General features: G+C 35.0%; 1 protein-coding gene across 5 annotated transcripts in view; it reads left to right on the top strand.

Moving 5' to 3' along the window:
- LOC136840007 (uncharacterized) overlaps nt 1-21,445 on the top strand; it is a 199,826-nt gene that overhangs the window by 65,000 nt on the left and 113,381 nt on the right. For all 5 annotated transcript variants that reach the window (XR_010853494.1, XR_010853495.1, XM_067106288.1 and 2 more), the window contains one exon: nt 7,505-7,562. The gene's annotated coding sequence lies outside the window, so the exon portion shown is untranslated. The remainder of the gene's footprint in view (nt 1-7,504; nt 7,563-21,445) is intronic.

Below are 21,445 nucleotides of genomic sequence, written 5' to 3' on the forward strand. Positions count from 1 at the left end.
TCAACTCCTACACTGGCAATTGAGTTCTCGCTTGCAATCAAGAGAATTATGCTTTTAATATTCCTTCGCAATTGCATCACTGATTCTGAATTTATTGATATTCGTTGTATTCCTCACCCAGTTATAGAATCAGAGAGGAAATTGGAGAATTTTATTTGATAAACTGTAAGCTAAATCTGTTTCGAACATGTTGTGAAATTAGGGCGTGACTTGCAGATTACATCAGTGTGTGATAACTGAATAACTGTATGAATTTCTTATAAGCTCCTCTCTCTCTCTCTCTCTCTCTCTCTCTCTCTCTCTCTCTCTCTCTCTCTCTCTCTCTCATTATTACCAGCTGCTCTCTCTAATTATAATCGTGTTTCAGTCCTATGAACACACACCACATATATTGCCTTTCTTAAACTTTTGTGATATTATGTGACAAGATTCCTATATGGCTCCAAATCCAGTTGGAATTACAAATTCCGGAACTTTTGAAATCAGCAGACTCACCCAACAAACCTCCCATTTTAGAATAGCGAGCTTTAGTCAGTATTTTTAGTTTTCTGTAAAAGGAAACTATTGTGCCGGGTTTGTCTGTCCGTCCGGACTTTTTCTGTCCTCACTTTTTCTGTCCGCCCTCAGATCTTAAACACTACTGAGGCTAGAGGGCTGCAAATTGGTATGTTGATCATCCACCCTCCAATCATGAAACATTCCAAATTGCAGCCCTCTAGCCTCAGGAGTTTTCATTTTATTTAAAGTTAAAATTAGCCATAATTAAATGTAAATATATATATAAAATAAACATTTCAGCTAAATATCGCCGGTCAGCTCATGACGTCACTAGTTGCAAATGAATTTTTTTATCTACAGGTTAATCATTTCCAGCGCTGAGATAAGTTTGTTAACGATTGAATATATGTACAATAGATTTAGTTATTTGTCGTAATGAAATAAGTTTATTAATGACGAATATGTATATATATATATATGTATATATATATATATATATATATATATATATATATATATATATATATATATATATATATATATATATATATATATATATATATATATATATATATATATATCTAACGTGCATATATACATCTACATATAAAGAAAGGAATATTTGGAAAGGAACAGGAATAATCTGAAAAATAAATACATCACCCCCCAAAGGAATAAATCCAAGAGACAGACAAGAAATAAAACAAAAGAAGAACGTGTTTTTTTTTTACCTTTTTTTTCTCGAAGTCTAGTGGAGAGAATATTGGATGCCGTCCGTACAGAAACACATGAGTCCCGGCAAAACGCAATTTAGTATGTTGTGACTGTTCTAAACCCTCCTCTCCCCTCTCCACTCTCCCTCCTCCTCCTCCTCCTCCTCCTCCTCCTCCTCCTCCTCCTCACCTCCCTTTTGATGGGAGAAGAACATGACGTCACAGGGGAAAAGGTTGGAAGGGGGGAAGGGGGTGTCTGGATTCACTTAGGAGAGAAATACGAAGAATTGCAGTGAAGGTTCGACGGTAGGAAAAGGTAGTATAAGGTAGGATCTATTTAATAAGGTGTAAGGTATAAGTATTAGGAGAAAATGTAGTAGGCTCAACTTGATGTACTAATATTCTGCTACTTCCAGATTTATTTACCTTCAAGAACGTCGTGTATCCGTTCCATAAAAATATATTGAACTTTATAAATGAATATGAAATGAAATCGGTTAACCAATGGTGAGAGAATGTCGTGATCTGGATGTTATCCAAGTTTGAAAAAAAATAAAACAAGTTTAATAAGTAACTTCCAATAGTATTCGGCGTTCAAAACACCTACCAAAGAAGAAGAAGAAGAAGAAGAAGAAGAAGAAGAAGAAGAAGAAGAAGAAGAAGAAGAAGAAGAAGAAGAGAGAAAGAAAGAAATGGACCTGCCTCGAAAATTTCTTTCCTAAATTTCTTACTTAAGTTTGAAAAAAAAAATTAACTTGAAACTTCAAAGAAATTCTCCCTTATGTTGGAATTAGTTTATGTGATTTTTTGTTCACAAATTAGTTTATTTGATTTTTTTCCATAAATTAGTTTATTTGAGTTTTCTATTTTTTCTCAAATCAGTTTACTTGAGTTCTTTTTTAACAAGGTGTCTCAAAGTCTTAGATTTAACGAACTAGAAAACTTAAATAGATTAAACTCTTCCCTGGAGGCGACGGTAAAGTACTCGGAGGGGAAGAAATTACTCGAGAAGAAATTACGAGAGAAGAAATTTCAAAGGAAGAAATTACAAGGGAAGAAATGACAAGGGAAGAAATTACAAAGAAAAAAATCAATATGGAAGAAATTACAAGGGAAAGTAATTGCCAGGGAAGAAATTACATTTGAAGATATTACAACGGAAGAAATTACAAGGGGAAGTAATTTCTAAGGAAGAAATTACAAAGAAAAAATTATTAAGGAAAAAATTACTAGGGAAGTAATCACAACTGGAGATGATATAAGGGAAGAAATTACGTAGGAAGAAATTACAAGGGGAAGTAATTACTAGGGAAGAAATTCAAGGGAAGAAACTAGCGAGGAAGAATTTACAAGGGAAGAAATTACAAGGGCAGAGATTTCAAGGGAAGAAATTTCAAGGGAAAAAATGATAAAGGAAGAAATTTCAAGGGAATAAATTACAACGGAAAGACAACTCACGGGGAAAAAATTCCAAGGAAAGAAACCACAAGAGAAAACATTACACGGGAAGAAATTACAAGGGAAGAAACTGGGAAGAATTACAAGGGGAAAATTATAAGGAAAACCATTACAAGGGAAGAAATAACGAGGAAAAAATTACAAGGGAAGAAATAACAAGGGCGAAAATTACAAAGGAAGAAATAAAGAGGGCAAAAATTACAATGAAAGAAATAACTGAGAAAGAAATGACAAGGGGAGAAATTACATTCAGTGATGCTACCAGTCTAGTATACGCGTAGGAGGGGAGAATTAAAAACTGACTTTGTCATTAGACATTTATGAGAGAAGTTTTGTAATTAAAAGGGATATGCTGTGTTCGAGAGATTACGTTGGAATTGGTCAAAATATGGAGTTGTAATTATAATTATGTTAAAAGTGTTTGTTATTTTTTGAGGTGAAAATGGAAAGGTATGTTAGAACATGTGACATGAGAGTGGGAGGTTAATTTTTAATGTTTATCTAAGACAAAGGATATGAATATAATTTTTATTTTGAATATGAGTTAGATATTTTAAAGGAATATATTTCAATATTAAATGTTTTAAAGGAATATTTTTAAATATTAATTACATATTTGAAATAAGTATTTGTTTAATATTAATTAGATATATTAAAGGAATATTTTTAAATATTAACTACATATTTGAAATGAGTATTTGTTTAATATTAATTAGATATTTTAAAGAAATAATTTTCTAATATTAATTAGATATTTTAAAGAAATATTTTTTTAAAATATTAACTAGGTATTTTAAAGAAATATTTTTAAATATTAATTAGATATTTTTTTAAAGAAATATAAGACAGAGAAAGGCCAAGAGATCTTGGTGCAAAGTTACAGAATAAAAAAAAAAAAAGCAGTCATGGAAGGAGTGTTTAGAGAAGCTGATATATTTTTATGTGCTTGGAGAGCAAGGAAAAGCTTTATATATATATATATATATATATATATATATATATATATATATATATATATATATATATATATATATATATATATATATATATATATATATATATATATATATACATATATATATATATATATATATATATATATATATATATATATATATATATATATATATATATATATATATATATATATATATATATATATATACAGAGAGAGAGAGAGAGAGAGAGCTATCCATTCAAGAGAATATAGAAAAAATAAATCCTGGTTCGATCTTGCCAACGAGACCAGCTGCCTAGTCTCTCTCTCTCTCTCTCTCTCTCAAATACAAACCAATTCACTCATTTCCTCTCGTGATGCAGAATTTGTCGCAGTTAGCAACCAGCCATTTGCATATTAATATAACCTTGATTACTCACAAAAAAAAAAAAATATGAAAGAATGATTTAGCATAAATCCAGGAGGAAAATAAATAATTTCCCTGGAAATGAATCCGGTGAATCTGGTAAATGAAACGGATTTTTAGAGGATTATTGGATGCTAATATCTTTGCGTAAACATTTTTCTTTAGTCTCTTGTTACCGGATATTAATATTCTTTTCTTTCAACTTTCATTTTTTCTATTTTCCTGTTAAATGTCGACCTTAACCTGACCTTATTTATTTTCCTATTCATTTTTTTTTTTGTCTTCTAGTGCATTCTCTACCTTATTCTGATAGTGTTGATGCAACGCCAGGTCTCAGAAACCAATCAGTCGATGTATGTTTTCTTGGTATATACTGGTCCTTATTTTCCACGATACTGCGCATGGTGCACTTATTTTGTTTTTTGTTTTTGTGTTTTTGTCAGGTTATGCCTGCTTTTATCTCTTCAGTATCTATCTATCTATCTATCTATTTATATTTATTGTTTTTCTCTATAATTTCCTTGTTCATTCATCTTTTCAATATCTATCTATCTATCTATCCACCTTTACTGTCTATCTATCTATTTTCTCTTCTCATCTCTCCATTCTCACGCCTCATAACAACTGTATTTCATTTCCTGCTTCATTTCTCCTCATCTCCCGCACCTCATAAGACCTCATATAAACAATCTTCTTCTTCTTCTTCTTCTTCTTCTTCTTCTTCTTCTTCTTCTTCTTCTTCTTCTATTACCCACTACCCTTTACGATAACACTGAAGCCTCCCAAGCCTCTTCTTCTTGCGTAAATATCGTTTATGGCAGCACAAACATTGTCACCATTTTTTTCCTCTCACTTTTTTCCTTGACGTCTAGAATGTAAAAAGGATTTTTTCATTTACGTTTTACATATTTTAGGCATTTTACGTATTTTTTGGTGAAAGTGAAAAGACAGGTGACGTATTTCACTTCTCTTGTTTAGGCCTACGTGAAAGTCTTCTACCCTGGTCAGTTCTATGGGGCGTTGAAAGGGATGTTTATAGGCCTAGCTTAGGCATAGGCCTACTTCTTTGTACCTCATCTCATATGTTTGTACCTCCTTGCACCTCATTTCACGTGGTTGTATCTCCTTGCACCTCATTTCACTGTTGTGGCGTTTACTTGAGACAGGACCCGATGTACTACCTTGTAGGAGTGTCGCCTTAAAGATGGATACCCATTTTCTTTAATGGCCTCGGCATCTGTCCTTTCCGAAGAGAACGTATAACATTTTCGAGGGTACGTCTTCAAGTTCAGCTGTGGTTTTAACCGATCTTTCCCACGTGTTTCTATGCGTGGATCTGGTTTGGCTTTTTACAGTGCAGATATTGAATAGAGATAGGTTATGATAGAATGCAATTGGCCAATAGAACATTTGCACTTGTTTGGACGACGTAAACTGTAAAATAGGCTCATATGTTGACAGTTGGTCATCCTGAATGTAAACACTTTATTATAACAGTTTTTTTTAAATATCATTTCAGGAATCGTTACGCTTATTGTGTTCTTGCAGTAAGCAAGGAGCTTTCGTTATTAAAAGTCACTTGGGAAACAAATAACTTGTCTTAGGTCTTTTCTTGGGAAACAAATAACTTTAGGTCTTTTCTCTCATCTGAAAAACAAAATATTTGTACAATTTCATTCTTTAACCTTGAGCTTTATTGTCAGAGGACAGTTCTCAGGAAAGTAGGCTAATAGCTTGCAAGGTAGATGAAAAGCAATAGTTGGCTGTGGCAATATCAGATTGCTTTCAAGAACTGGAAACAGGACCACTTTAGCAGCTATTCGAGGATAGCCTACTCGCGAGTCACTGAGAACGCCAACTTGATCGTTAGGCCTACCTCCAAAAGCGTGGTTTGTACCATTTTGTTCAGGGCCTGAGAGATGCTCTTGTTACTTGAAACCTAACTTACTAAACCAAGAGATATTAAGTAAAAGGCCTTTTATTTCTAAGTATAATACTTAAGAAGCTACCAGCGTGTGAATATTTTTAGTGTATTACGTAACCCAGAAGCCTCTACCCACATCCTAGGTCTAATGCTCTCCAAACCACTTCTTGTAAATGCCAAATTGATGCAAGAATCTACATAAAAATAATTATATTTTCAGCCATTTCACAAACTCAGCAACTTCACAAACTCGCCAAGATTCCATCGTATATTTTAGGGGTTAAGGAATTACAAGTCAGGTAACAGGGAAGACAATTTAACCTCTGTAACGAAAAAGTTCAACCACAAATTATACCGGTGGTTTGAAGCCGAACTTCCTTCCCCACCAATCATAAGCATCATCATCATACTCAATTATCCCTTTCCGTCGAATTATTTCCCAATTTTCCCAATTTCCTCCCGAAACACAACTGGGATAATTTGCTTAAGTTTAGTTTTTTCTTTTTAAAACGTGCAGGGAAGGCAGTGTGTATGGCGTGAGATTGAGAAACGCCGGTAAACTTTCAGTAGCTGGAAGGGAAACTTGGAGAAGATCGTATGTACACACACACACACACACAGACGATGACTGAATCTAAAAAGTAAATAAAGAGAGAGAGAGAGAGAGAGAGACTCTCGCTCAATTGCATGCGACGGCTCACGTCTCGTTCATTGTGGCTAACTGGAAAGGGTTCGGGATATGCAAGAGCAGCGAACGTCCCCTCATAAATATTCTATTTCCCGATGAACTGACGCCCAAGCTTTGTTTTGGTCATTGGCCTCGGAATCCTGGGTTGGGGAGATACGAGGTTGCTGTCACTGGTTGCTGTGGTTGCATGTTGCTGTGGTTGCTGTAGCCGGTTGCTGTGGCTGTTGTAGCTGGTTGTTGTGGTTGGTGGTTGCTGATTACTGGTTGCTGTGGGTGCTGGTTGCTGGTTGAAAGTCTCGAGTACATGTCTAAGGCTGAACGAGCTATATCTATCTATTTGTCTATCTATCTATCTATCTATCTATCTATCTATATATATATATATATATATATATATATATATATATATATATATACACACGAAATTTGAAACAATGAATATATAAATAGAGACAAAATCATATATATATAATATTATATATATATATACACACACTATATATACATATATACACACATATGTAATATACAGTATGTATATATATATATATATATATATATATATATATATATATATATATATATATATATATATATATATATATATATATATATATACATAGCTTTACTCATTTGCAGTCATCATCATCATCATCATCTCTCTCTCTCTCTCTCTCTCTCTCTCTCTCTCTCTCTCTCTCTCTCTCTCTCTCTCTCATTACTCCTCATCCCTCACGTTCACGGTGATAGTGAAAGTTGCCTACTCACGCGACAAAATTTCCCCTCGTAAAGCTGAACGCACCTCCCGCCTTCTGTTTATAGTTTTCGTAAAACTTCCTCTTCTCTCTTTTTATTGCAGGATCTTGATGGACAGCTGGTCCCCTTAGAGCGTTTATGGAACACCATTGGAACTGCGTGTGAGTTGACGTTTATGCTTCTTGTTTTTGCGATAGATTAAATGACTGATAAATTTGTATTTGATTTTTAAGTAATCGCTTTTGCTTCATTTGTAATTTGTCAAGTTTTTTTTTTCTTTTGGAGTTTTGATAGATTAAGTATGGGTAGATGAATTTGTCTTTCGAGTAGATAAAGTGTCGGTATTGTTTTTTTGAAGATTAGGTTCGATTATGTGACGAATGTTAGAATGTTATATATATATATATATATATATATATATATATATATATATATATATATATATATATATATATATATATATTATTTTGGAGTGGGCAGTAATCAGCTTATTTCATCAATCAATTTTATTTCTTGAGCAATGCAAAGATAAAAGTATAATGTACAAAGAGGCAACATATATCCTTGTTACTATATATATATATATATATATATATATATATATATATATATATATATATATATATATATATATATATATATATACATATATATATATATATATATATATATATATATATATATATATATATATATATATGGCAGGCTAGAACAGATTCCTCTATAGATGAAACAAACAATACGGACACTTATTATGAAACACAAACGACCATTGGAAAGTAAAGTAAAGTAAAGTTAAGTGAAGTAAAAAGTAAAAAAAAAAATATATTATAAGCAAAACGAACGCATTCACCCTTCCTATAGAAAGAAATTGCAGCAGAGAACGCACCCACGTGTAGATGCCAGAGGCCGCCAAACAGAGAGCTTCTGGAATTTCACGGCATTTTCATAAATATGGGAGCAATCTCCCCCGACTCTGGCTTACGTGGGTTTTGAGTGCCGGGTGTTTTTCGAACGAGGAAAACCTCAGCCGTTTGGTGAATCTAAATGTCATGCAGCCGTTGGGTTTTTGTATTTGATAAAAATGTTTTTGATAATGCTTTCTAAATATAGTTTTATTTTGCATATGAGTATTAATGACCAAAAGTCGTTCATGTACAGATTTCAAATTGGTATTTCAACATGGCTCGTTTGGTGCGTAGGCCTATGGAAATGTTGCATAGACTTAAAAATGCTGATGAATTTGACATTTAGATGCGTCGTGAATTATTTTTGTTGTTTTTTATAGGTAGCAACGGTAGTTTGTTTATTGGTGGTGAAGGGTATATATATTTAGGTTTGCCGTCGACCAGTTTGGGGTCAGCCTGTATCAAATGAAGATTATATATATATATATATATATATATATATATATATATATATATATATATATATATATATATATATATATATACATACATACATACATATATATATATATATATATATATATATATATATATATATATATATATATATATATATATATATATATATATATATAAATATTTATATATAGATAGATAGATAGATAGATATAGATAGATAAACTGAAATTACCTTTTGTACATCCATAAATGTGTATAAAATAAGCAGCTAAGAAGACTAAAATCTATCGAACTTCCTCGAATATTAGTCCAGAAAAAACGAAACAAAATCTTTCCCTCTTATTCAACTATACACCGTCGCTATCCCGCGCCTCACTTAAAGTCCTCGTCGTTACCTGGACTTACTTTTCGTACCTTTCGACGAGGGTAATGACGACACGGTGCTGAAGAAAGCCCAGGTGCAATTAGAACTTTGACAATAACCTTGTTCCGTGATCTTGAGACCAGGTCATTCCGTTTTCTGTTGAGTGTAATGAAGCCAGCTGACTGTCATCTTCCGTTTTCTGTTGAGTGTAAATGAGGCCAGCTGATTGTTATTTTCCGTTTTCTGTTGACTGTGGCCACTCTGCATTGTGGATTTAAGTATTGCTTAAATTAGGCGTTCTAGAATTACCAAGCTATGTTATAATATAGAATGCTATAAGAATGAGTCACTTATTCCACTATAAACAGTAAATGACAGAGACAGATAGACAGATATAGAAATAGAGTAAGAAAAGCCCATGAACATATATATATATATATATATATATATATATATATATATATATATATGTGTGTGTGTGTGTGTGTGTGTGTGTATGTATATATTTACACATATATATACGTGAATGTGTATGTCTGTGTATGTATGTATTCATGTATGTAGGTTTTCAGCCGTATACAAAAGGGAAATACTGAACCGCATTTTGGTGACTTCAAGCAACGTATTATGTATGTATGTATGTATGTATGTATGTATGTATGTATGTATGTATGTATGTATGTATGTACGCACATCCTGAAGCAAAGGAGAGAAAAAATGTTTAGGAAATATTTCTGAAAATCCGAGAGATATTAATCAACCCAGGCAAAACCTCCATTGTTCGCGCGTAATGTTTCTGATATCTTCCCGCGGCGTTCCGAATTGCGTTTTCGTCTTGTTTCTCATTCAATGTCGAGCTTTGGATTAGTTTTTAGTTTTCTGCAAAAGAAAACTATTGTGCCGGCTTCGTCTGTCCGTCCGCACTTATTCTGTCCGCCCTCAGATCTTTAAAACTACTGAGGCTAGTGGGTTGCAATTGGTATGTTGATCATCCGTCCTCTAATCATCTAACATACCAGATTGTAGCTCTCTAGCCTCCTCAGTAGTTTTTATTTTATTTAAGGTTAAAGTTAGCCATAATCGTGCGTCTGGCAACGATATAGGATAGACCACCACCGGGCCGTGGTTAAAGTTTCATGGGCGGCGGCTCATACAGCATTATACCGAGACCACCGAAAGATAGATCTATTTTTGGTGGCCTTGATTATACGGTGTAGCGGCTGTACAGAAAACTCGACTGCGCCGAAGAAACTTCGGCGCATTTTTTACTTATGCTTTTTTTTTTTTTGTCTCCAAGAAAATTCTCAACATCCTCGTGGTTACTCGTATTTAAGATAAGATTTATTGTGGAATATATTATTTATTTAATAACAGCATTGGATTAAAATACGAAAGGATAACAAATAAATGAAGTGAAATCCTGTCTTCAGCGAGTGAGAGTTCGCCCGTAGGAGAATAGACCTCACGCGGAGCACTGTAGGCATTACTCGAGGTCCTTTGCGTTCTTTGCCGTGTCCCTTCGGCCCCAGGTTGCAACCTCTTTCATTCCTTTTACTCTACTTCCGTTCACATTCTCTTTCTTCCATCTTGCTTTCCTCAACCCTCTGCTGACAATCCTGCCCCCAAATGGAAGACTGCAGTCTCTCCAAAAATACAAACCTGAGAAAAATGATAGACACTGCCTTGCCTTACTACTGAAATTGCAGATACTGCAAATGGGACCCCCTAAATACTCGTGGAAAGCATTGAAGAATCATTCTGAAACTGCAGGAACTTGTGTATTAATGTTTCACGAGCCCAATAGGTGGCAGATCTCAGTTTCGAAAATTTTGCTGACACTGCAGTTTTCCATTTTAGGGCAGAATTTTTGTTGCATAGTACAGCTGCGAGGTTTTTCCCTTCCGTTACACCTTTGAGACCTTTCTACTCTCAGTTCAGCACTGAATGACTTCACAGGTCCCAGCATTTCGCCTTGGGACTAAATTCTATATTTCAATTCCAACTCAGCAACTGAGACACTGGCGGATTCCGAGGTAGGAAGATGGTTCTTGAAATAACCCAAACATTTCACTCATTATCCTTCTCTCCTTTTTTTACTGATGACTTCAGCAACTGCAGAGTTTAAAATACGTAAGTGGCGTCAATAGAAGCACGAAATGTCACGGATATTTATTTGAAAAATCAAGGGAACAGCTTGGCGGTACACGACCAATATTAGCTTGGACAACAAGAGCGGTTGGGTATAGAGCGCGTGGGAAGGGTGAGCTGGAAAATAGATGTATGGACGACATTTTGTAAACTCTTCTCTCTGGCTTGTTGATTCTAAACGCACGCCCACACTCAAACGCAAACATACGCAAACACACACGCACACACGCACACACATACATATATATATAATAAATATATATTGTATATATCATATATATGTACATGTATATACATACATACATATATGTATATACATGTATATGTATGTTATACATATATGTATATATAAAAGTGTGTGTGTACAGAGAGAGAGAGAGAGAGAGAGAGAAATAACTTGCACTCCATGATAGCTCTGTTAAATGGACATACGTAGTACACTGAAAATAGACAGAATGGGCCATTGATATTCTTCTACTGATATTCTTCTAGACAGACAAATTAAGCAGCTAACTTAAACAGAGGCGACACGAGACAGAAACGTCTGTCTGAATGGACAGAAGACTAAGGAAGAACCAGACTCTGAAGAGAAGGGAAATGGAAAGATATTAAATCAAAATAAGACGATTTTTGCAAGACTGGAAAAACATTGCAATGCAATAATATGGCATCTTTTCTTTTTTGTTCTGTTTTCTGTCATTCCTCTCCCTTCTTTTCATCTTCCTCCTCCTCCTCCTCCTCCTCCTCCTCCTCCTTTGTCTTCTCTTTGTATTCTCCTTGCCTCTTCGTTTCAGCTCTCTCCCCCCACCCTTAGTCCTTATTCATTCCGTCTCTCTTCCACTGTTTCATTCCCTATTGTTTTATCTTTCACTAACTGCTTTCACTGCTTTTCACTGCATGACTCTCTCTCTCTCTCTCTCTCTCTCTCTCTCTCTCTTTCATCACGCATTCTTTTCTATTCCTTTCGCCTTTTGCCCTCTCCTCTCCCCTCCTGACCTCGCTTTCTGTACTGCTAACTTTTGTTCTCATCAAAGTGACTCTGATATTAATTGTCCCTTCCTCCCCTCACTCAAACTGTTGTCGTACGAGTTTGCAACATTTTCCTTAAAGTCTCTGTCCGCCCTCAGATCTTCAAAACTACTGAGGCTAGAGGGCTGCAAATTGGTATGTTGGTTATCCACCCTCCAGTCATCAAACATACCAAATTGCAGCCCTCTAGCCTCAGTAGTTTTGATTTTATTGAAGGTTAAAGTTAGCCATGATCGTGCGTCTGGCAACGGTATGGGACAGGCCAACACCGGGCCGTGGTTAAAGTTTCATGGGCCGCGGCTCGCACAGCATTATACGCTGTACAGAAATGCTCGATTGCGCGGAAGAAACTTCGGCGCATTTTTCGCTTGTTTTTAAGTGGTGACAGTCTTCCTCTTAGAATGGATCTGGTTAAAAGGTGCAGGGAAGATAGAGAAGAAGAGAGAGTTCCTGATTCTAGGAGAATGGCAAAACTTGGTACGAAACTTGAGTTCGGTCACCAAACACTGGTTGCTTCGAGCTTTTTATTTAATCTAATAATGTCTGCTTCTAGCCCAGAACAGAATCAAATAAAAAACGAGTAAACAATGCCCGAAGTTTCTTCGGAGCAATCGAGTTTTCTGTACAGCGTATAATGCTGTATGAAACTCTCAGCCACGACCCGGTGGTGGCCTGTCCTATAGCGTACCCAGATGCACGATCATAGCTAACATTAACCTAAAATAAGATAATAAAAACTACCGAGACTAGAGGGCTGCAATTAGGTACGTTTGATGATTGGAGGGTGGATGATCAACATACCAATTTGCAGCCCTCTAGCCTCAGTAGTTTTTAAGATCTGAGGGCGCCCAGACAGAGCCGGCACAATAGCTTTCTTTTACAGAAAACTGAAAGAGGAAAAAGGAAAGCAGAAGAGGAAAAGGGAAAGAATAAAACCAGCCGCAGGATGACGCAACGTCTCCTATAATAAAGCTTGACCCAGACTTCCAGAAAACATTGGTCAGTTACGCAAGCGTCCTATTGTTGTTTTTGCTTGAGCTAGCTTTATGCCAGCAAGGGCTCTTGCTCATAGAGCAACCCTTGAGTATCATTATTTTTTATTTTTTTTTTTATGAGGCAAACATCCGGGAGCAGGTCGCAAATTCCTGCGATGGATGCTAGGTATTGCACCAACCCCGGTTCTTTTTGCCATAGCCCCAGGTTAGGTTAAGTTAAGTCACGTTAGGTAGATTAATATGTTCTCAAAATCAGGGTGTGGGGAAACATGATGGGATTATTTCCAAGAAAATTCTATGGTTAGTTTTTAAGATATGGCGTCCCGCTTTCTTCAGGGAAAGGTCCCTTACTCGGTTGCATCTCGGGAAAATACGAACGGGTCAGAGCCGCGGTGACCTCTAATTATCTCTCCAGGTCCCTGACCTTCGTCGCCCTCTCCTGCTGCGTAACGCCTCTCTCTCTCTCCTCGGGGCACCACGGAGTTCGAATATCACGAAAGAGTTGTAGGCAACTGGAATTTCTCAATCCCTCATCGCTGGGTTCTTTAGAGAGGGTGAAAAGATGCTTGTTAGGATTCAAGCAAGCAGGCACGGGTAATTTACGACGCTCAGAAGATTCAAGGATTTAAAGATATGCTTTGCAGCAGTTAAGAGGGAACGTCGTTTGAATATTAACCACGGTCGTTGGTGTATATATGAATATACGTGTGTATTGTGTATGTGAGTGTGCTTGGTGTATATATAGATTCGCGTTTGTGTTATGTGAGTGTGCTTGCATTTGCCTGTAAGATGTATCCCTTGGGAGAAAGTTGCTTTAGAGGGAATTCAAAACAAATTGTAAACTTTCATCATTTAGTTTTCTAGAAAGGACGAGGTTAAGTGCGGAAAATTTCTCTAAATATTAGTCACTTCACGCGCCTGCGCAGATGGTTTATCAGCCCGGAGAACAAGCACACCCTCTCTCTCTCTCTCTCTCTCTCTCGTTGTTTTGGATGTTAAGGCAATCTCGTTTCGACACCCTGGCCAGTACTGATCCACCGATTTTGGGACACACTCTTCCTTGCCTCGAAGAATAAGACTTGGGGATATCTCTCTCTCTCTCTCTCTCTCTCTCTCTCTCTCTCTCTCTCTCTCGTTGGTTTTGGATGTTAAGGCATTCTCGTTTCAACACCCTGGCCAATACTGACCCACCGATTTTGGGACTCTCCCTCCTCCTCCTTGCCTCTAAGACTTGGGGGCTAAATACCTCATTCAAAACGAATTCCTATGAGTCCATTTCCTCCCTGGATCAGTGACACATAAGCCACTTTCTAGGCTGTCTCCGTCCTTTTCTGAGAGAGTCCTACGAAGGACTCCCTGCCCCATCCTAGCTCCGTTCCTGTGTCTCTATTATGGAATAAATTTAAGCTCTGTCTACCTTCAACAATGTGTTCAGGAAGATTATTTAAAAGCTTCTGTGTTACTGCTCTGAAAATTATATATATATATATATAATATATATATATATATATATATATATATATATATATATATATATATATATATATATGATGTATATATTTATATATATATATATATATATATATATATATATATATATATATATATATATATATATATATATATATATATATATATATATATATATTAACTTTATCACTTACACAATTGTTCTGTGCATTAATACAATTTACTAACAGGACCTCATCCACGGATACTTGACGATGGGGACAGTTAGTCCTGGAAAGCTTGTAATAATTTTTTTTGAATAAATAACTCTGCTAGATACCATCCACTTTCAATGAGGTCTGCTAGTAATATATATATATATATATATATATATATATATATATATATACCTGAGAGATAGATGAACTTATTCAGCATTTAATGCAAGCACAGTAATTTTACAATGTTCCGTACTTATTCCTGAATATTTAAAGATATGTAATGACAAGCTCTCAAAAATTAAAAGGCAGTTCAATATTTTATTATGCATGGAAATTTTTTTCATCTGTAACAAAACAGCGTACTAGAACTTCGTCAATTTTTATTTGATTGTTAAATAATTGGGTATGATTTTAATTGCTGTGTGGAAAATGTTAGTGCTTGTTGATAAGTCTACAGTATATTTTGCTGACTCTTTACGAGAAAAATCTTTCATATATAAGTATGATTATATTAATATATACATAAATAAAATATATAAATATATAATATATATATATATATATATATATATATATATATATATATATATATATATATATATATATATATATATATATATATATATATATATATATATATATATATATATATAATGTTTGTTTAGCATATGCGTGTGTATGTACGTTCAAAGTGCAGGCGTATTACTCTGTAACCCCGGAAAAATCTTTTTAACTAAGTAGAGCGCTATCCAAAAATGTTACGCTCGCTTTTTTTTGTACAAAGGAAAAGAAGAAGTAAATGAGAATTTCCCTTTCAAACAAGTGACCAAAAGTAAAAAAAAAAAAAAAAGAGATAATTTATAGTTAATGAAAGTGAAGCATCAAACGACCAATAACTGGAAAGGTCAAGGAATACAGATAATTCTGAGAGAAATAGATTTGTAAAAAGTGTTTCTGTAAGAAATGGACGGAGAAGGAGAAAATATCCCTTGGAACCCAGTAAACGGGAGAAGCCTTAATGAACTCTCTCTTTCTCTCTCTCTCCTCAAGAGAAAGAGGTAGCCAAGAGATACGATGATAAAGAAATGGAGTATAAGTGAAACCAAGGTATTCTTTGTATGTCTCTCTCTCTCTCTCTCTCTCTCTCTCTCTCTCTCTCTCTCTCTCTCTCTCTCTCTCTCTCTCTCTCTCTCTCTTTCTCTCCTTAAGAGAGATGGAGCTGATTAGAGATACGGTGATAAAGAAATGAAGTGTAAAGACGAAACTAAGCCATTCTCTCTCTCTCTCTCTCTCTCTCTCTCTCTCTCTCTCTCTCTCTCTCTCTCTCTCTCTCTCTCAAGAACGATGGAGCCAAGAGATATGATGATAAGGAAATAGAGGTAAAGATGAAACTAAGTAATTCTCTCTCTCTTCTCTCTTCTTCTCTCTCTCTCTCTCTCTCTCTCCTCAAGAACGAGGGAGCCAAGAGATATGATGATAAGGAAATGAGGGTAAAGATGAAACTCTCTAAAAAAAGAAGAAAAAGCTCTCTCTCTCTCTCTCTCTTTCTCTTTCTTCTCTTCTTCTTCTTCTTTTTTTCTTCTTCTTCTTCCAATCTCTCGAGCTAAAAAGGAAGAAAATAGCTCTAGCTCTCTCTCTCTCTCTCTCTCTCTTTCTCTCTCTTCTCTTCTTCTTCTTCTTCTTCTTCTTCTTCTTCTTCAATCTCTCGAGCTAAAAGGAAGAAAAAAAAAGTAGCGAAGGAAAGAAAGAGAGAAACGTAAAAAATCGCAGGGGGTAAACTGAGGAAACTTACAAATGAAATTGAGGAGAAACCTGATCCCAGCTGGCAGCGGAAGTTGATCAAAATAGTCTAAAAAAAAAAGATTCCCTTTTCCGAAATACGAAGGCTTGGTTTTAGTTTCACCATTATTACGCCTAAGTGATTCTTTTTAGTTTTCTGTAAAAGGAAGCTGTTGTGCTGGCTTTGTCAGTCCGTCCGCACTTTTTTTTTTTTTGTCCGCACTTTTTTTTCGGTCCGCATGTATTTCTGTCCATACTTTTTTCTGTCCGTACTTTTTTCTGTCCGTACTTTTTTCTGTCCATACTTTTTTCTGTCCTCACTTTATTTTGTCCGCACTTTTTCTGTCTGCACTTTATTATGTCCGCACTTTTTCTGTCCACACTTATTTTGTCCGCACTTTTCTGTCCGCACTTTTACTGTCCGCGCTTTATTCAGTCCACACTTTATTCTATCCGCGCTTTTTATGTCCGCACTTTATTCTGTCCGCACTTTCTCTGTCCACACTTTTTTCTGTCCGCACTTTTTCTGTCCGCACTTCATTCTGTCCACACTTTTTCTGTCCGCCCTCAGATCTTCAAAACTACTGAGGCTAGAGGGCTGCAAATTGGCATGTTGATCATCCACCCTCCAGTCATCAAGCATACCAAATTGCAGCCCTCTAGCCTCAATAGTTTTTATTTTATATAAGGTTAAAGTTAGCTATGATCGTACTTCTGGCATCGCCATAGGTACCATCATCGCAGACCACCACCGAACCACTGCTGAGTTTTATGGGCCGTGGCTGAATTTCATGGGCCGCGGTTAAGAGTTTCACGAGCCGCGGCTAAGAGTTTCATGGGCCATGGCTGAGAGTTTCATACAGCATTATACGCTGTACAGAAAACTCGATTGCGCCGAAGAAACTTCAGCGCATTATATACTTGTTGATTTCTTTAATCAAATGTCTCGTCATTCACTGAAAAAGTTATGTTACTGAACTAATTATAGGTTCAGTTCGAGATATATAAATTTATATTCTGGTATAATCTCTTTCTTTCCTCGTGTCTTCAAAAATATTTTCATGTTGAATAATGATCTATACGATATTCATAGGATTTAGCTTGAAGCTGGTGACAAATATTCGGAATATTATTGAATAACTTCCTAATTAACTTTCTTGATATAGAAACATGACAGTCATTGTTTTCTTTTATTTTCTCCAAAACGAAAGTTCATTATGCCTTGTAGTTTATTATATATATATATATATATATATATATATATATATATATATATATATATATATATATATATATATATATATATATATATATATCTATATAAACGGAAGCCAGTATTCAGCCTATCAGCCGAGCACACACACACACCCACACGCACACACACACACACACACACGCAACACACGCAAATTACCACTAACATAAAGACGCCCAGTTATTATAATGACACTGTAACACGACCCAACTCATTAAGCGTCTTTCCGAGAGCGTTTTATTGCTCGCGGAATTCCAGCTCCGGTTTCAGGGAAAAATTCGGAAGTTTATTATTATTAAAACGTCTCCGGTTTCAAGCGGCTTAATCATTGGTAATTGGAAACCAGTAGGGGACACTCTGCATAGGGAACAATTCAATGACATAGGTTTGTTTACCGTTCGGAAACAAAAAAATAATTTTTTTTTGAGACGAGAGAGGCGAGTTAAACTATTTTCTTTTTTTTATTTGAAATTCTTTTTGTTAGGAAGGATGAAGTGACGTTATTGCACATTGCTACGATCACGTTATTTTTATCAATTTCTGATAAAAAAAAAAAATAAAGAAATTGAGACGAGAGAGTCGGGTTAAACTATTTTTTTTTATTACATTTTGGATTGAGACGAGAGAGTCGAGTTAAACTTATTTTTTTAATTACATTTTGAATTATTGACTTGAAATTCAAGTCAATAATAATAATAATAATAATAATAATAATAATAATAATAATAATAATAATAATAATAATAATAATAATAATAATATTCATTGGAATCTCGAATTTCAAGTCAATGGCCCCTGTGGTGGTGGGTTTGTTCTCTATGAATAGGTTTCATTTACTGAATAATAATAATAATAATAATAATAATAATAATAATAATAATAATAATAATAATATCGTGCCTTCGCTTTGGTCTCTTCTTAGCTGTAAGGCTGTCCAACTCCTTTAACTTGATTCTGTCGTTACTTTTACTTTTCATTTAGGAACGAGTTACTGTCAAGATTTATTATTATTATTATTATTATTATTATTATTATTATTATTATTATTATTATTATTATTATTATACAGGTCAAGTTTTAGGGCAGTCTACGAACGTTCAACTATTATTATTATTATTATTATTATTATTATTATTATTATTATTATTATTATTATTATTATTATTATTATTATCATACAGGTGTTTATAGACGCTTACACCTGAGGGAAAGAATGGCATAGTCATGATGGGTAAAAACACAATAATCCTGAGAGATATAAGTCCAGGAATTGTCAGTACCTGTCCCGCTCCAAAGTTGAAAAGCTATTAGTATAAGAAAATCGTAAGTTCCCCGAAAATCAACGACGGCGACTTGGCCCCCATAGAGAGAAATGACAAGTACCAATGAAAGATATCACGGATCTATTATCGTCTGGGTCACAGAGGTTCTTAACCTTTTTCAATGTATGCACCCCTTTCAAATCAGCAGTCAGGTCTCGCACCCCCTGAATTGCTGAAATAAAAAAAAATTAAAAAGGCTAAAATACAATGTTGATATGATGTGTATTAATGACAAAACCACATTTTTTTAATCTTCATTCACAAAGCATAACTGTCACTTCATTAGGATATTAGTGTAGGTTTAACTATAGCTCAGAGCACTGTTATAATAATAATAATATTAATAATAATAATAATAATAATAATAATTATTATTATTATTATTATTATTATTATTATTATTATTATTATTATTATTATTATTATTATTTTATTTTTATTTATTTTTATTTTTGCAGAAAAAATAACATGCATATATAAAAATATATTTTGCTTCAATTATTTAGGCATCCTTGCACCCTTAGAACTGGCTTTTGCAACCCCCTATGGGCGCGAGCACCCCTGGTTAAGAACCACTGGGGGATGAGTCAACATGGTACACAGATATCTGAATTCGAGAGTTCTTATGCATCTGTCAAAATCCGATTTATCCATCCGTTGTATCACATCGGAAATTGTATCCCCACGGCATCCACATGTTTGGAATAACTTTTCCTGTATTCCAATAAAAGGAATATGAACAAGCGTGGACAAATAATTCTCGCGTATAACGAAAAAGCCACAGCAAATATTGGGTTACAGTAACCTTGGTTATACTGCAACGTTATAGGACGGAGGTGGCTCTCATATCTCAAACTTTTAATTCCCGCTGCGTCTAAATCACAGAAGACTGAAAATATCTCATTTCTATTACTTTCCCCCCAAGAGAGTTTATATTTAGATGTGTGTGTGGCTTTCTGTTGTTCCATTCTGTCCTTGTTGAGCCAGTGCTCCACAGCAGCAGTGATGTCCTGAAATGTATGAATGGTAATATGGGACAGTTACCTAACATTATCATGGGTGGCAGTATCATTATCAGTGGATATATTAGATAAATTTATTTGCAACTCAGTTTACAAAGATGGTCTAGTCAACTGGTAGAATCCTAAGCCTGAAAGGTATATATTATAACCTGATATAAATTTTTGCTACAAACCGGTTTTTTGAAAAGGGACATTATTGCAAAGTCGTTAGTTTATACCAAATTGTTATGGCTTTATTTCCATAATTATCTATTCAAGTCAGACTTATTTAGACTGCTGTGTCTTGAAAAGACTGGAAAGTCAGTCTGGAAGTCACAAACAGACTACTGACTGAGTTTGCAATTGCTAGTTAAAGAAAAGAGACCATCATTCACGATTGTTGTCGAAGAGTGGACACTTTGAAAACAAGAAATTAATGTTTCATCTTCTTGGAGTCTTTCTGACCATGGGCTAACTCCTTCTTCAGCTCCGTAAACATGTTTTATTTATTTTAACTTTTTAGTTTTCTTTTAAAAGAAAACTATTGTGCCGGCTTTGTCTGTCAGTCCGTACTTTTTCTGTCCGCCCTCAAATCTTAAAAACTGCTGAGTCTAGAGGGCTGCAAATTGGTGTGTTGATCATCCACTCTCCAATCATCAAATATACCAAATTGCAGACCTCTAGCCTCAGTAGTTTTTATTTTATTTAAGCTTAAAGATAACCATAATCGTGCGTCTGGCAACGATATAGGCCAGGCCACCACCGGGTCGTGGTTGAAGTTTCACGGGCCGCGGCTCATACAGTATTATACCGAGACCATCAAAAGATAGATCTGTTTTCGGCGGCCTTGATTATACGCTGTACGGAAAACTCGATTGCGCCGAAGGAACTTCGGCGCATTTTTTACTTGTTTGTTTTCGAATTTCATTGTGAGTTACGTCTATGGCTGAAGCTTCTGCTAGAGAATTCCCTTCTTCATGCAGTGGTTCAGAATGTTTTATTTATTTTATATTTTTTGTTTTCGAATTTAATTCTGAATTACGTCCATGACTGAAGTTCATTGAGTGTTCTATCATGCCATGGTTCAGAGGCTATCACCTTCATCACCATCATC

Source organism: Macrobrachium rosenbergii, chromosome 7, assembly GCF_040412425.1.
Source record: "Macrobrachium rosenbergii isolate ZJJX-2024 chromosome 7, ASM4041242v1, whole genome shotgun sequence".
Taxonomy (NCBI): domain Eukaryota; kingdom Metazoa; phylum Arthropoda; class Malacostraca; order Decapoda; family Palaemonidae; genus Macrobrachium; species Macrobrachium rosenbergii.